Genomic DNA, 5,949 nt, shown 5'->3' on the forward strand with positions numbered 1-5,949 from the left:
GGGATTGAACTCCGGTCCTTGCGCTTGCAAGGCAGGCGCCTGAACTGCTGAGCTAAATCCCCAGCCCTCTATTTGATTTCTTCGTAAGCACTTTTCAAAAACCTTCCCAAGTACTTCTTCACCAGCTCTTACACAAATACTAAATTGAACTTTCAAATATGGCAAATCTCAATTCTCTTAAATAGTAACATTCTGTTTATAAACTTAGTAAAATTCTCTAAAAACTTTCAAGTTAAAATTTGAAATGGCTGGGCAAGGTGGCAACCGCCTTCAGGAGGCTGAGGCAGGAAGATTACATATTTAAGGCCAGGCCCTTAGCAAGCAGGAATGCAGTTTGGTGGTAGAGCACTTGCCTAGCTAGTGTACACAAAAGCCAAGGCGATCCCCAGTACCATACACACAAAAAGTTAAGATAGGGGCTGGGGATTTAGCTCAGCGGTGCCACCTCTCAGGCACAAGGACCCAAGTTCAATCCCCAGTACAAAAAAAAAAAAGTAAATCTCATGTATATTTCACCATAAATTTTAAAAAAGATCTGGCCATAGTTGATAACCCAATTCATCACAAGGCCTTTTGTTTGATGATGATAAGTTCTTAAATACCTAAAACCCTTAAGATATAAAATATACAAATATGATGCATGGATTACTTTCCAATATAAGACCAAAAAGATAAGAGGAGCAGGGCATGGCAATGCATACCTGTAATCCCAGCACTTTGAGAGGGTGAGGCAGGAGGATCACAAGTTCAAGCCCAGCCTGGATATCATCAAGCTAGACATTCCCTGTCTCAAAATAAAAAGTGCTGGGGCTGTAGCTCAGTGAGAAGGCCCTAGGTTCAATGCTCGGTGCCACATTTAAAAAAACACCTCAGCACACTGGCAGTGCCCACCAGATACACAGTGCTGCAGGCTGCGTGGGCCAGGAAGGCGGCGTGGATTTCTCCAGGATCTCGGCCGAACTCCTGCCACTGTGCTGATGGAGACTCCAGGGCCCTTTTCCCTACGTGTGGGGCAGTCGTCTCAGCCCAGACCCCCCAGGTCAGAGGACAGAAATCCTCAGTCCGCCCCAGTTGGAACTCGGGGCGCCCTTTCCCTCCCAGCCTCGCCCCGGAGTCTCCTCCCTGACTGTACCATTTCCTTCTGCACTGAATTCTTCCCACCTGCTGGGCTGGTCCTGCTCACACAGCACAGAGCGGCCCCCACTGATTCCTGCCCCTGGCTCCCTCCTCCTCCTGCGTGGGGCTGGTGTGAGCTGGGGTGGTGGTGAAGCATTGTCCGGAAGGCAGAGCTGAGAACTGGTCTTTGGAGGGGCCCCAATGCCCATCGAGGGGGATATTTACACACAAACAGCCAGCTCAGTCACTCATGGGTCTGTGCCGAACACAGAGGTCTGGGACATCAGCAAGGCACCCCCTGGATATGAGCAGGTGCTGGAGGAGGCTGGCAATGGTCCCCATCTTCTGGGCCAGGAGAAGGTGGGAAGGGGCCCTTGTAAAAGTGAACACCGTTTAATCCTCACACTGCTCTGCCCAGGGGCTGCTGCTGTTACAAACCCATTTCATAGATGGAGAAAGTGAGGCCCTGTGAGAGGGCACTGAGTTGCCCAAGGCATCAACGGGAAGAAACAGCAGAGGGAGCCAACCATCAGCCTGGTCAGTCCAAAGGGATTCATTTCCTGTTGGCCACAGGAGCCCCCACCCATGCCCTAGGGGCCAGCAGAGATTTACAATTACTGTGAGCCTAGAGCGGGAGACCCAGGTTCAAATCCTGCTTCTGTTGCTAAGCAGGTGGGTGCGTGCAGCAGACTGTGTGAGCTAAAACATGGACGTCTTCGGAGAGCTGCAGCCGGAGCTGTCAGCAGCATCCAGAGGCCCCATGAGCCCAGGACAGTGCCCGTGCTGTTGTAAGCACTTTGTGTATCAAAGCCTGGGGTGGAGGCAGCTCACTGCTGTCACTGTTCTGGCTTTACAGACACAGATGTGGGGCAAAGAGCAGCTAAGTGACTTCCCCCGGCCCGTGGCCCAGAAGTGGCAGAGCCAGCTCTTGAACCCCAGTCTTGCTGCGCTGTGTTGCCCAGTCAGCATTTAGACAGCACCCGTCTGGCACGTCGCTCTGGCTCCCTGGCACCAGAGTTCCACGGTGAGGGTCACCGATGCTGTGACACCTTTTACGAGGCCCTCGGGCGGGCAGGGCGTGCCGCTGCCACCTCGGAAGCCCTTTGAACATCTCGCATAAAAGAAAGCAGCGCTTCTCTGGCAGCCTGTGAACCCTACAAGTTCCTAAGTTATTTATAAAAAGCCTGCTGGAGTTGAGAGACTTATAACAGGCGGAGGTGTGTTCTGAAGACTAAGAATAGTGGCGGGGGCCTGACAGGAGAGCTTTCTGGTGACATTGGCTGGGAGCAGCCACCGTGAGCACCTTCCTCCTCCTCCTGGGAGGCGGCAGCTTGAAGAAACGTGGGTTTTCTCAGGCTTAGGTTTGCACAGCTGCCTCAGGCTGCTCCCGGGTCCCTCCCAGGAGGGCCGCACAGGGAGGCGGAGGAAGGGGCTGGGCCGGGGTGGGCTGGCAGGAGCTTGAGGACCCCAGGCCTCCCGCTGCCCCGGTCGCTGCAGGGCACACTCGGACCTACCCCAAGGGGGTTGGTGCCCAATAGAATGAAGGCAAACCAAAGCTAAAGCCGGTTCCCACCTGAGCTAGGAGCTCGTAGCGAGGTCCTGGAGGGAAGTGTTAGGAGGCAGGGACAGTGGAAATGCCACAGCCCCTACGGAAACTGGTGATTCCTCATAAAACTGCTGCATGACCCGCCAGTCTCAGTTCTTGGTGTGTTCCCAGCGGAAGTCATCTCAGAGACGACTGCCTCCTTTCGTGTTCCCAAACGAGTGTCCGTCCACAAATGAATGCGTAAAGATGTGCTCACACTTGCATACTCCTTCATATGTGTGTGTCCGTGTGTGCGCACACACACACAAAATGCAGTTATTCAGCCCGAAAAGCTAGGTGCGGTGATGCATGTCTGTAATCCCAGGACTCTGGGAGGCTGAGGCAGGAGGATGGCAACTTTGAGCATCCAAGCTGGGCAACTTAGCAAGACCTCAACTCAAATTTTAGAAAGCGTTTGGGGAGACTGGAATATAGCCCAGTCGGAAGGCCTTGAGTTCAATCCCCAGTACCACACACAAAGCAATAAATACTCCTCAGATGACCATGTGTCAGAGTCCAGCATTTGCACGTGCACTAAGCAGATTTCCCATACACTGTGTCACTGGGCATTTGCACATGCACTTTGTGCAGAGTTCCTGCACAGACCTGTGCACATATAGCTGTAATTGCTACACTTCATAGTCACCGAAGGGGATCTTCAAGAGCAGTTTTGGCAGCACGTGATTTTCTTAAGCCTCAGTTTCCCTCTTTCTACAGTGAGATCTTGCTTTGTGACTCCTGGGGGCGCTTGATAAGCCAGGTTTTAGGGAGTTGGGCATGTAGCTCTGGGGCGCCGCACCTGCCTGGCAAGAGCAACACCCTGAGTTCGATCTCCAGTACCAAAAGAAAGAAATGTGGTTTAAAAACTTACCGCAGCTGACTGTGGGAGAGTCCACATCATGTACCTACAGGCTTCATCTTCGAGGAGGACCCAGGCTCACTCGCCCTGAATAAACACTGAAGCCACAGAAGAGACTTGCCCAAGGTCTCGCTGACATTGTTAACTCTAATACCCGACACACTTTCCCTTGGTTCACCGGGAGGAAATCAGCTCCGGCTGGTTTACGAGAGCACGAGAAAGTCTGCCATCGAGCTCCTGCTACGTGCTGAGTGGAGGAGGAGATGCTGCAGGTGCCCCCGCACCCTGCCCCTGCACTGCTGGCACTGGGGCACCGCCCAATGCCGATGCGCCCCTCTGTTCCTGGGCACGGGGTTAATGAGCTGCGGCTCCAGCCCAGCTGCCACCGCTGCGCTCAGCTCAAGCTCAGGGGTTCAGAGCCCTGCAGGAAAACAGCGGGAAACGCACTTAGGCCCTGGCCAGGCTGGGTGGAGCTGCAATCAGACCACCAGGTGAGCTGCATTTGGGACCCACCTGAGCTTCTGAAAAACACCTCCTCCACCTGGGTCTTGGCCCCTGGAGTCCGCTTCCATCTGCCTGGGATTAGAATCCCAGGTCGGCCTCTGCAGCTAGGGGTGAGACCGTGCTCCTCAACTCGGACTGCAGGGAAGAAGTGAGTTACTGCACACTGACACCCTTCCTTGCCCCCTGCAGATTTCATCGAACTCAGGGAGTCGCCCCCTGCTAGAGCCTGGGAACTGCTGCTAGAGGTCACTCAGCACCTGGGCTCTGAGACCCTGGTGGACAGGCAACCTCCCTGGGTCCTCAGTGAGAGACTTCAGCCCATGCTGTTGCTTCTAAACATATGTGGGGCCCAGGAAATGTCTGTTCTGACTGTCAAGCTAGTAAGCTAGTGCGAAGCAGCCAGCCTCCATCTGCACGGCCTGGAGGCTCCTGCCCGCCAGGCTGTGAGGGCAGAGATGCGGGAGGGAACGCCGTTGTAATTCCACTTTGCTTTCCTGTTCTGTCCCCACCTCCCTACTCTGGGGCCCCCTTGGGTCCATGCTCACCGCCTCCCTGTACCCCGAAATCCACAGGTCGTCTCTGCGAGGTCTTGGGGCTGGGTGGGAGCCCCAGGTCTCCTGAAACCTTTGGCCCTGTCTCTGCTTCCTCCTGCCATGGGGCTCAGACCCGCACAGTCACTCACATGCTCTCCTTGTCACCTGCAGCAGCTGTTCTCTGCAAGCTCCCACCCCTATGCCACCCCACTCAGACCCCAGGGGCAACTGGCGCCCAGGCCCTGTGTGAGTGCTGTGTGCATAACCGATGGACCCATTTTGCAGATGGGGACTGGCGATTTGAGGGTTGAAATCACTTGCCTAAGGCCAGAGACAAGACTGGAGCGCAGATCTGTTGGGAGAGGCACTGTCCCCTGCGCCGAGCCAGTGGAGGTCCCCACTCTGAGCCGGTCTCCCCCGCCCAATAGGCCAGGGTTGAACTGTGCACTTACTTCTAAGGGGCTCTTGAACCCTGCCTCAGGTCTCCAGCTAGGCTCCTCTCCTGCCACTCACTCACCATGCTGTCCCTCCTCACAGCGGAGCTGCCACCTTCCCTCCCCCGTGCAGGGCTCAGCGGGCCCTGTCCCCACCCACGTATCTGCAGTGAGCCCTGGGAGGTTTCGGTGAACTGGACGGCTGGAAGCCGCTCTCCCTGCAGCGACAGCGGCCCTGGCTTTGCTGACTCAGCACAACTGCAGGGCTGGGGCCTCGGGCTCCGGCATGGCATCTGCCCGGGCTGGCCCTGCCCATGGGAGGTGCCTGCTGCCTCTTCCCAGGTAAGCCCCAAATTACCCACGGCGCCACTCTCCACCCCCAGCGTATACTTAGCCCCAGCTCTGAGGGTCTCAGGGGTACTCGCCCGCCCAGAGAGAGCGACGGGAGGGCTTGGGTGGGCGGCCCTGTGGGGACAGAGTGTGGCCTCGGGTCTGCTGGCTGCTCCACTGTTCACAGCCTGTGGTGTGACCCGGCGGGGGGCTGCAACCCTCTCAGCGTCCAATCCCAGCCTCGATACTGCTGTCACTGGAGGTGAAGTCAGACAGCCAAGGGGACAGTGACGGCAGAGGATGCTGTGCTGGGACCCGGGTGCTACTCCCTGAGGTGGCCATGTGGGATGGGTCTTCCTCGCTGCACCTGAATTCGGGGTCCCCTCCTACAGTGCTTGGGGACACCGAGGTGGTGAGGACAGCATCTTGGTGCTAGACACCGGCCCAACACGTGACTGTGTTCTGCCCTGGAGGTGTGAGGCGGCCAGGCATTCTTCCTGGGGGCCCTCACAAGGCAGGCCCACAACTTGGCACCCACAAGCTTGGAGTCCGCCTCACCTGCAAAGTCAAGCCCCTCAGGCTCCCGGT

This window comes from Fukomys damarensis, unplaced genomic scaffold (genome assembly GCF_012274545.1).
Source record: "Fukomys damarensis isolate Sample0158 unplaced genomic scaffold, DMR_v1.0_HiC HiC_scaffold_12, whole genome shotgun sequence".
Lineage (NCBI taxonomy): Eukaryota > Metazoa > Chordata > Mammalia > Rodentia > Bathyergidae > Fukomys > Fukomys damarensis.